Source organism: Onychomys torridus, chromosome 3 (genome assembly GCF_903995425.1).
Source record: "Onychomys torridus chromosome 3, mOncTor1.1, whole genome shotgun sequence".
Taxonomy (NCBI): domain Eukaryota; kingdom Metazoa; phylum Chordata; class Mammalia; order Rodentia; family Cricetidae; genus Onychomys; species Onychomys torridus.
Window position 1 is genome coordinate 14,521,203 of NC_050445.1, and position 11,556 is coordinate 14,532,758.

The following is an 11,556-nucleotide window of genomic DNA, read 5'->3' on the forward strand; positions in this document are numbered from 1 at the left end:
ATGAGTTCATGGCCACCTTAGGCTACACAAGATTGATCCAGTCAAAAAGAGAAACAGAGGCAGCCAATGGTGGCACACACCTTTGATCCTAGCACTTGGGATCTTATAACTTTAATCCCAGCACTAGGGAGGTAGAGACAGGAAGTGATATGGCTGGGCAGAGAGGAATACAAGGCAGGAGGAGACAGGAGCTCAGTCCCCTTTTGTTCTAAGAACTAGTGGCTAGCTGCTCTGCTTCTCTGATCTTTCAGCTTTTACCCTGATATCTGACACCAGGTTTTTATTAATAAGACCAATTAGAATCTGTGCTACATCAGCTCTCTCTGCTTTGGTCTTAAAAGTAAAAAACAAAACTTGTGTGTGTGTGTGTGTGTGTGTGTGCGCGCGCGCGCGTGTGTGTGTGTGTGTGTGTGTGTGTGTGTGTGTGTGTGTGTGTGTGTGTGTGTGTGTGTGTGTGTGTGTGTGTGTGTGTGTGTGTGTGTGTGTGTGTCTCCCAGAGTATATGTGTGGAGTTCAGAGGACAAACTGCTGCAGGGATCAGTTTTCCCCTTCTGCCATGTGAGTTCTCAGGATCAGGCTTGGCAGCAAGTGTTTTTACCTGCTGAGCCACCATGCTGGCCCTCAAACGGCAATTTTAAGAATCAAACATTCTGGGCTGAGGATATACCTCAGTTGCCAGAGTTCTTGCCTAGTGATGTCCTCGGATTGATCCCCAGCACCAAGTAAAACTTAGAAGTGTAGTGGCATACACCTCTAACCCCAGAACTTGGGACATGGGAGCAGGTGTCTCATGAGACCCTATTTTTTAAAAAATTAAAAACCAGGACCAGCAAGAAAGCCAATCCTGATGCCCTGAGTTCAGAACCCACATGGTGGAAGGAGAGAACTCCCACATGTCATAGCATAAGAATGTGAGTACACACATACACACACACACACACACACACACACACACATATACACATACACACACACACACACACACACACACACACACACACACACTAAAATGGAATTTTAAAAAAATGAAAACAATGAAATAAACCACATTCTAACAACACAGTCTGAAGTCTGATAGTTTGATACTTACATGCTGAGGCATTGTGGTAGTTTGAAAGAAATGGCCCCCAAAGGGAATGGCACTTTTGGGAAGTATGGAGTAGGTGTGGCTTCTTGGAGGAGGTGAGTCACTGCGAAAGTGGTCTTTGAGGTCTGTGGTTGATATACTGTGCACCCAATAAACTTATATCTGGAGGTCATGGTACAGAAACAGCCACTGTATTAAATATAGAGGTCAGGCAGTGTTAGCACATGCCTTTAACATTAGCATTCCAGAGGCAGAAATCCATCCAGATCTCCTTGAGTTCAAGGCCACACTGGAAACAGCCAGGCGTGGTGACACACACACCTTTAATCCCAGGAAGTGATGACAGGAAGCAGAAAGGTATATAAGGTATGAGGACCAGGAACTTTAGTCTTTTTAAGTTTATAGGCTTTTAGCAGCAGTTCAGCTGAGATCCATTCGGATGAGGACTCAGAGGCTTCCAGTCTGAGGAAACAATATCAGCTGAGGAATTGGCAAGGTGAGGTTAGCTGTGGCTTGTTCTGCTTCTCTGATCTTTCAGCATTCACCCCAATAGCTGGCACTGAGTTTTTTTATTAATAAGATCTTTTAAGATTCATGTTACATTGGTCTCCTATGCTCAGACTACTCCCAATGTCAGAGACCATTTTCCTGTTGCCTACAAGATCTAGGACTCTCAGCTACTTCTCTAGCACCACATCTGCCTGCATGCCACCATGTTCCCCACCATGATGATAATGGACTAAACCTCCCAAACTGTAAGAGAGCCACCTCAATTAAATATTTTCCTTTATAAGAGTTGCTGTGGTCATGGTGTCTCTTCACAGCAATAGAAACCCTAAGACAGGCATGAAGGTAGAAAATAGAGTGTTTGTCTTTTATAATGAAACTACCATGTTTCTATATGAGCAGAAAGATCTTTGTATGTACAGTAAATCACTGAATGTATAACACACAGTAGTGAACACACAGGTGTTTTAGGCAATGTAAGGATAAGAAGGTATTAAGCTTTTAGGAATAATAGAAGATGAGATTTAGATGACTTCAATTGCTCTTCTTAATCATTAACCTAAGCCACAGTCTATATGACTCCTCAAGAGAAACTAGCTGTGTGACATTTCCTTGTTCTATTTTTGTTTTGTTTTGTTTTTGTTTTTCCAGAGAGGGTTTCTCTGCATAGCTTTGCACCTTTCCTGGATCTCACCCTGAAGACCAGGCTGGCCTTGAACTCCCAGAGATCCACCTGCCTCTGCCTCCCGAGTGCTGAGATTAAAGGCGTGTGCCACCACCACCCGGCTCCCTTGTTCTATTTTTTTTTAAAATCCTCTGCTGCCCCTGTTTTATCAGGGGTGGAGTCAATACTATATCTTGCTTTTACCTATATAAGTTTTCCCACTAAACTAACCTCTATCATAATCCTTTACTACACTTATTAAAAACCCAGCCGGGTGGTGGTGGCACACACCTGTAATCCCAGCACTCGGGAGGCAGAGGCAGGTGGATCTCTGTGAGTTCGAGACGAGCTTGGTCTACAGAGCTAGTCCAGGACAGGCTCCAAAGCTACGGAGAAACCCTGTCTCAAAAAACAAAACAAAACAAACAAACAAACAAACCCCCCCCCAAAAAAAAAACAAAAAACCCTCAATCATCAAAATTCTATTTAAACTAACACTTTTATTGTTTAAAATCATTGCTTCAGTTAAACAGTATATCTTAGGAGGAAATCATCTTCATAACAATCCAAGGTAAAAATGTCCAGTAGAATGGGATATTTCCATGAGATAATCACATCACATTAAAGGCAGTGGGGATCTGCCCACACTCATTCACACAATGCCAGATGTCAAAGAAAAATGGCACCCTCAAAAATGTAAAGACACAGCAGTAGCAAAACATTCTGAAGCCGACCCCTTTGGGTTCTTGCCTATCTGAAATTCACCCATCAGTGCCTTGTATACCAGTGGGCTGATCCCCTGAAGTCAGTTGTTACCTGCTGTTCCTCTGACATGGCCACTGGTAGCCTGGTTTGTTTTTTGAGACAAGGATCCATGTAGTCCATGGTGGTCCCCAATTTTCTCCTGCTTCCACATCCCAAGTGCTGGGATTTTAGGTGTTTGCCACTACACCAAGGTACAGTGATGCTGCAAGATAAGACTTGTACCAGGGTCCTCTGATACAGCTATCTCTCCAGCACCAAAGATGAATGTGATGGTTTGAATAGGTTTGGCTGGCATAGACTCAGGTGTTTGAATGCTGGACCCATAGGGAGTGGCACTATTAGGAGGTGTGGCCCTGTTGGAGTAGGTGTGGTCTTGTTGGAGGAAGTGTGTCACTGTGGGGCAGGCTTTGAGGTACACAGTTCACTTCCTGTTGCCTGGATCAAGATGCAGATCTCTCAGCTTCCTCTCCAGCACCACGTCAGCTTGCACACCTCCATGAAGATAATGGATTAAACCTCTGAAACTATAAGCCAGCCCCCAATTAAATGTTTTCCTCTATAAGACTTGCTATGGTCAGGGTATCTCTTCACAGAAATAGAAATTCTAACTAAATAATGAAGGTTTTGTTTTGTTGTAGTGTTGGGTGTGGCACAGTCCATGGAAGGAACAAGGTCACTCTAGGATGAATTTTAGCTTTTGCAGCCACAGGAGAGTCAGCTTCTGGTGAACTGACTGACTGAAGCTTCACAAAAGGCTTTTTAATTTTTGTACAATTTGCACCTTAGCAAGTCCATTTATGCATACCAAAACCTCTTATCTGAAGCTCCCCAAAGAGATAAACGGCTAAGAAATGTTCAGTCACAGGATATCTTAGTTTGTTGTTGTTGTTGTTTGTTTGTTTGTTTTTTATCCCCGGGACAGGGTTTCTCTGTGTAGCTTTGGTGCCTGTCCTGGATCTTGTTCTGTAGACCAGGCTAACTTGAACTCACAGAGATCCACCTGGCTCTGCCCCTTGAGTACTGGGATAAAAGGTGTGCACCACCACCACTGCCTGGTTGCATCTTGGTGTTCTAAGTCCCCTCTCAACTAAGTTTTGCAGAGGCTTTGAACCCTTTAGTAAGAACTCAGATAAGATTTACATACTTCAAAAAAAGGGGTAGCAAATACGAAAGGTAACACTTTACAAAAGGCAAATCAAAGGCCCAGCTACAGCTTCAATGCTGTGCAGGATCTCCTGTTACAGTTTTAAAAGATTTTTTTTAAGTATATGAGTGCTCTAGCTGCATGTACACCAGCCTGCCAGAAGAGGGCATCAATCCCATTATAAATGGTTGTGAGCCACCATATGGTTTCTGAGAATTGAATTTAAGGCCTCTGGAAAAGCAGCCAGTGCTCTTAACCACTGAGCTATCTCTCCAGCCTCACAATGAAGGTATTTTAAAAATGTTTTTACATTTCAAAATAAAAATTTCTGAATATTATGAAGCAACAAAACAGCAAACTTCTGCTAGTCTTATAATGCCATATTTTACTATAATATAATTTACATGCCATAAAATTTATGTCATGTAATTTTTACCCTTTTAAAATAGTTTGCAGGAGCCAGTAAGATGACTAGGCAGAAAGGTACTCAAGCTTAGCCATCTAGGTTGGATCTCTGGGACTCACATGAAAGGACATAACCTACTTCCACAAAGGAGAGACCCTTCACACCCACCCCGTAAGTAAGTAAACACAATAAAAAAAAAATTAAGATAGTTTCTAGAATATCTACAAAGATGTACATCGATCACAATTGTCTACTTCTGCCACTCCAAAAGGAAACTGTGCCCACTAGCAGTCACCCCAACCCCTCCCAGCAGCCTCTTCAAGCTACCAGTGATGTCTGGTCTGTGGACTTCCCAGTCTGGACATTTCCTTTCAGTGGAGTTATTCTGTTGTGGTTTGAATCCGAGAGCCCCCGGACAATTGTTCCAAGCTGATATTGCTGTTTTGGGAGACAACAGAATACTACTTCAGGTGGTGTGGGTCCTAGATGATGAAAGTTCCTATGGGATGGGCCTCTGAAGGTCATGGCCTGGCCCCAGTTCCTGTGACACACTCTGGGCACAGGGAGTGTCCACAACTGGCTCCAGGGGCTGTGCCTCCCCTGCTGTGAAGGACCGAGACTCTTGTGAACCTGAGCCAAAGCAAGCTTTTCCTCTTGTCGGTCCTGTGGCCACAGTGAGTGGATAAAAACCAACATATACACACATTTTCTGCTAGTTCCCTTTTTAGCTTTTTAGCTACTTTTTAAAGGTTTGTCTTATGTGGCTGTACACCCAACGCTATGGCAGACTTTCAGGTTTTGCCAGTTAAAAGCATCTGTGATTACTTAGGGATGGGGATATACTCTGAAAAATGACTCTGTTACTGTGTCAACATCAGGAAATATTTACATAAGTCTGCATGGTACAGCCTACTACACTCTCAGTGTGTAACTACATTGCTATGCTGTTTGCTTTGGTTGTTTGGTTGTTTGGTTGAGGTACTTTGTAGCCCAGAGTGACCTTAAACTTACACTCCTTCTTCAGCCTCCAGAGTGCTGGACTTAGCTGGTTCTGTGTTGTGTTTTCTTTCTTTCTTTCTTTCTTTCTTTCTTTCTTTCTTTCTTTCTTTCTTTCTTTCTCTCTTTCTTTCTCTCTCTCTCTCTCTCTCTCTCTCTCTCTCTCTCTCTTTCTTTTTTTAGAGACAGGGTTTCTCTATGTAGTTTTGGTGCCTTTCCTGGAACTTGCTTTGTAGACCAGCCTAGCCTCGAACTCACAGAGATCTGCCTGCCTCTGCCTCCCAAGTGCTGGGATTAAAGGCATGCACCACCACCACCCAGCCTGTGCTGTGTTTTCATGATTGACACTGAGGTAGGTTTGCATCGGCATCATAAATGTGTTGTGTTACACTATAGCATCACTATAGCTCCAGTGTTCCTTACACAGAAGTCATTATTTTAGCCCTATTTATTATAGTCCTGTTGGAAACATGATCCCATGCATAGTCCATCGATGTAAGAAACAGAATTTCAGTGTTGTTTTCTATTTGGTTGTTTTTAATTCCTTGCTCTTTTGGCTCTTTGGGGGCCTACCACACAACTCCCAAATAAATACACTTGAGGTCTTATTATTACTTATAAATGCCTGGCCTTAGCTTGGCTTATTTCTAGCCAGCTTTTCTTAAATTATCCCATCTACCTTTTGCCTCTGGGCTTTTTTCTTTTCTTACTCCTGTATGTCTTCTTTTCCCTCTCCATGGCTGGCTGGGTGACTGGGTGACTGTGTGGCTAGCCCCTAGCATCTTCCTCTGCTTGTTCTTGCTCCTTCTTCTGCTCTTTTTCTCCTTCCATTTATTCTCTCAGCATACATGTGGATGTCAGAGCACAACTTTTCAAGAGTCAGTTCTCTCCTTCCTAAGGCTTCCTAAGACTGATCGAAGGTCATCAGGTATGCATAGTAGCAAACACTTTCACCTGCTGAGCCATCTGGCTTCCCTGGGAAGGCCTATTAGGTAAGTGGTTTTCTTAGATGTGGCTTGAAGTGTGTATCAGTTTATTATGCAATGCCTGGAAATAAAGATCTTGTAGTTTAGGGGGAGAGGCAGAGGTGTCTGTGATTAGTGGGTTTGTAAGTAGTGGATTTTAAGTCAAAGATGGAAAGATTCTTTCCAGGTTACACAAGAGTAAGGACACTAGCAGTCCATGCAGCTGTAGTGCACACAGTCGAGTATGTGTACATATGGTGTGGTCTTCCCTGCAGTGGTAGTGCTGGTCCCTGCCAGGATGGGAGCTTTCTCAGACACTGGTGCTGTTGGCCACTACTTGAATGTCTGTGGCACTGGTGGCATCAGTAGTGGTGAAGGGCCTGAAGCACTTGCCCTCTTAGCAGACCATGGTGGAGGTTAGGCTCTTCCTGCGAAGAGGCGGTGACAGAAACCACTTCATCTCCATTGTGCTCACAGTCAGGCCTGTGAGCCACGCATGGTCAAACAAGATGCAGGAGGTGGTCCAACAAGATGCAGGAGGTGGTCCAACAAGATGCAGGAGGTGGTCAAACAAGATGCAGGAGGTGGTCAAACAAGATGCAGGAGGTGGTCAAACAAGATGCAGGAGGTGGCGGAAATTGGGCCGTTTCTCTCTGCTGTTACTTGCTTTGCTGTTACTCTGGGTATGCTCTGAAGGAGCCAGAACTCAGGCTCCCCAGCCATATGCATACAGGCACAGGACAAAGCCTGGTGATTCCCTCCACCCGCTTTTATCTGTCCTGCTTACTAAAGGGGGAGTGACTTGTGTCTAGAATCCATTAGAACTTCTCTTGGGACTTCTTCAGCTGTGCATGCCCAGGGCTGCTTCCCACCCTCCCCCACTCTTCATTTTTCAAGACAGGGTTTCTCTCTATGGCCCTGGAACCCATTCTGTAGACCAGGCTGGCCTCAAACTCAGAGATCTGCCTGCCTCTGCCTCCCAAATGCTGGGATTAAAGGCGTGTGCCACCACATCCAGGCTTTAAGGCCCCTCCTCTCCCTGCTCCCCAGGGCTTTTCTACCGTTGGACTTCTTCAGCTGAAGTGCCCTGTAACAGCACACTAGCTCTCCAGGCAGCTTCTTTCCAGGCATTTTGAGGTGGTGGACTTGCAGGCTGGGGTGACGGCCACAGTTCAGCTTTGTTTGATTGCCTCATATACCCGGTAATGACTTGCAGGTAACATTTGGGAGAAAGCAGCAAACTGTGGGTGAAGGCTTTTGCACACAGCTGGTCATGCCCTTGGATTCAGGGCAAGCTTCACAGCTTTATAGTTTAGGACATACTCTCTATTCTCCTTGATATGGTAACACTTGTCCCCAACAGTATAGGACATACAGCAATTTTGAATCAGTTACTTTACTGGGCCACGTTTGGCTCAAGAGGCAGCTGCCCACAAAGCCAGCATAATGTCTGTGGGGGCTCTAACCATGAAAGCAGTCCACATTTGGGCAACAGGGTCCTTCTCAAGATGGCTCCGGACTACAGTATACTCCCTGGTGACAAAATCCTTTCCTGAAACAGGGCTCCTAGCCTGACCTTAAGCCTGCTGATCTACTTTGGTGGGTTGGATGCCTTGAGAACACTTTCTATAACTACCAATATCGTGACTGTCAGAGCTCAAAGGAACTCTCACCCTCACCCTAAAGAGGGAGTCGCCTCCATCTTCTTGCTGACAAGTCGGGAGACTTTTTTCTAACGAAGGTAAAAAACAACAACAAAAACCAAAGTCATGTTACCTCATGATCTAGAAGGTTTACATTTTTTTCTGCTATTTCCTGTTCTTCCATGATCACCTCAAAAGGAATCTGTAGGGCCAGAGAGATGGCTCAGCAGTTAAGAGCACTTGCTGGTCTTGCAGAGGTCCCAAGTCCAGCACTGAGCACTCAACTCCTGTAAAAACACCTCTAGAGAATCTGACACCCTCTGGTCTCAGGCATCTGCACATGTGCACAAACCCTCACACAGATACAAATACACATACTTTATAAACATTTTTTTCTCTTAAACAGTACTTTCTAAACTCAGCCTTCCTTATGCTGCAACCCTTTAATAAAGTTCCTCATGTTGTGATGACCCCCAACCATAAAATTATTTTCATTGCTACTTGGTAACTGTTAACTTTGTTATTGTTACAAATTGTAAATACCTTTGTTTATTGATGCTCTTAGGCGACCCCTGTGAAAGGACCATTGGACACCCAAAGGGATTGTGACCCACATGTTGAGAAACTGTTATAAACTCTAGGCCTGAGTAGACAAGCTGCATAGTTTTAAACTTTTTTTTTTTTCTTAAAGCTGGGTAGTGCAACAAAGCTTTCAATCACCCACCATTACTGCTTTATAGAGATTTCCTATTTGTAACTTTACTGACATTTTGTTTTGGATTTTTCAGTTTCACCTTGTACCTAGGGCTTACCTGATACTCATGAGCCTTCTGCCTGTTGGGGATTACAGCCATGTGCTACCATATCCATATTAAGCTGAGTTTTATCATAAATGGACTTGGATTCGTAAACTTATTTTTCCGATTATTAGTATGGCTTTCCTTTTACTGTTAATACGGATTCTATGTGATTTTCAGATGTTAAACCAACCTTCCACTTCTGGAATAAACCTTCTGTGGGATATCCTTTCTATAGGTTGAGAAACTTAGGGGTTTTTAACTTTTTTTTTTTTTTTTTAAATGTGTGGGATATTTTTTTCTGTATGTGTATGTTTGTATACCATGTGTCCCTGGATCCCCTGGAACTGGAGTTATAGAGGCTGTGAATCAACATGTGGGTGCTGGGACTCAAACTCACATCCTCTGGAGGAGTAGCCAGTGCTGCGAACTGCTGTGTTCTCTCTCCAGCCCCTACATTTTTTCCATTAACGCCAGCTCTTCTAAAGGTAATCTGAACCCTCTTTCATACTGTCAGATACATCTCAATACTAATTTGCAATTTCAAAACACAAAATAGCTAGGTTAGACACATCCATTTTGATTGTAGTGAAGACAACTCAAACAATTATAACAGCTTGATAAATGTTAGAAAATTTGTGGTGCATCTGACATTTAAATGAAGGTAAGAGACTAGCCCCTCTCCCCACCGCCAGTGCTGAAGATTCATACATGCTTAGGGGATGAGCACTTCACCACTGAGCTATAATTCATAAACTAATTTGGTTATCTGATTATCTAAGATTTAACTGGGTTTTAAGACAGAAACAAAACATGAGTAACCACATGAAAGCTAAGGCTCAATAAGCAAAGCATTTGATGTGGTGAGCATCAACTTACTTTAGAGAAGAAGCTAGGCCAGAAAAATCAAGAGGAGGCAATGCTTCAAGCCTTGGAAACGGAAACAAACCTTGACTTTATTCTACGGGTAAAAAGATCCAGAGTAAACAAATGTTTGTTTGTTTTTTAAGACAATCTGATTCAGTGTGGTGAAGGGCCAGTGAGGGGCCCTTTGGAAAGGAGAGTGGGATGAGGAGCATGAAAACATTTTACAATTGACCATGGTGATACTTGTACAACTCTGTATATATTTTTAAAGTTACTCAACTGTGTTTTCAAATAGATGAATTATATGGCTCACTGAACAAAAATTTAGAAAATTGTTTTAAGACAGGATCTCTCTATGCCACTCTGGTTGTACTGGAACACACTACATAGAACAGGTTAGCCTCTAACTCTGAGGTTCAGGTGCCACTGCTGGGATTAAAGGCATGTACCACTATGCCCAGTTAGAAAACTGTTAAATTCTCCAAGAGATGATGGTGTGCTGGTTAGATTTTTGTCAAATTGACACAAACTGGGTCATCTGGGAAAAGGGAAGTACAACTGAGAAAATACCTCCACTAGATTGCCTGTAGGGTATTTTCTTGACTGGATCGTTCATGTGGGAGGACAGCTCACTGTGGGTGGTGCCACCCCTGGGCTGGTTATCTTGGGTAGTATAAGGAAGTGGGCCAAATAAGCCACGAGCCAGCCAGTAAGCATCACCCTTTCATTCAGTTCCTACTCTCAATTACCTACGTGATAGACTTACAAACTGTAAGTGCAAGTCGCTCGCGGTCATGGCATTTTACACAGCAATAGAAACCCTAACTAGGGGTTGGGGATTTAGCTCAGTGGTAGAGCACTTGCCTAGCAAGCCCAAGGCCCAGGGTTCCATCCTCAGCTCCAAAAAAAAAAAAAAAAAAGAAAAGAAATCCTACCTAAAATGGGGTGTGGTATCTCAGTGGTTGGATGCTTGCCTAGCATATGCAGACCCCTGGGTTCAATCTCTAGCACTTTAAGTATACTGTGGAGTCTGCTTCCTTCCATGAGCAACTGAGTTAAAGTCTGTAAACATGACCAAAGACTAGTCATTTATTAAATCCTTATTTAAGGCCTGAACCAGCAGCACTTAAGTAGAGCACTTCACTTTCCCAAGAAGTGTGATGTAACACTGCCCTGCTCATCTCAAGCTTTTAGAACACCCCCAGACAATTCTAATAGATCTCTTATCTCCAGACATATCCCAAGGCGCCTATACCTCAAGCTGGGCATAGTACCGAATCCTACATATACCATTTTTACATGGTTTTATTATACACTTAATTATAAAAGCTTATTTCATAAATTAGAAACCGGAAGATCAGCAATTATGATGGTGTAAATTACTTAAATGTGGTACACCTTCATGCTGAGGATCGAACCCCAGGCCTTGTGCTTGCTGGGCAAGCACTCTACCACTGAGCTAAATCCCCAACCCAAGTTATGTATCCTATTCAAAACAAACATGCAGCTTAATTTGCATCAATTTTAAACTTACGGACTGTTCATTTCTACAGTTCTCTATTTGACGCTGGAGAAGGGGACTGAGAAGTGCAAGAGTAGTGCAAGGGGACCAGTCTGTGTGCATCTCAAACAGATTTAAGAAACCGTCTTCAAGTGGCCCGGCGAACAGGAAGCACAGCCAGAGCATTCTCATCAAGAAGGAAACCCAAGCCAGA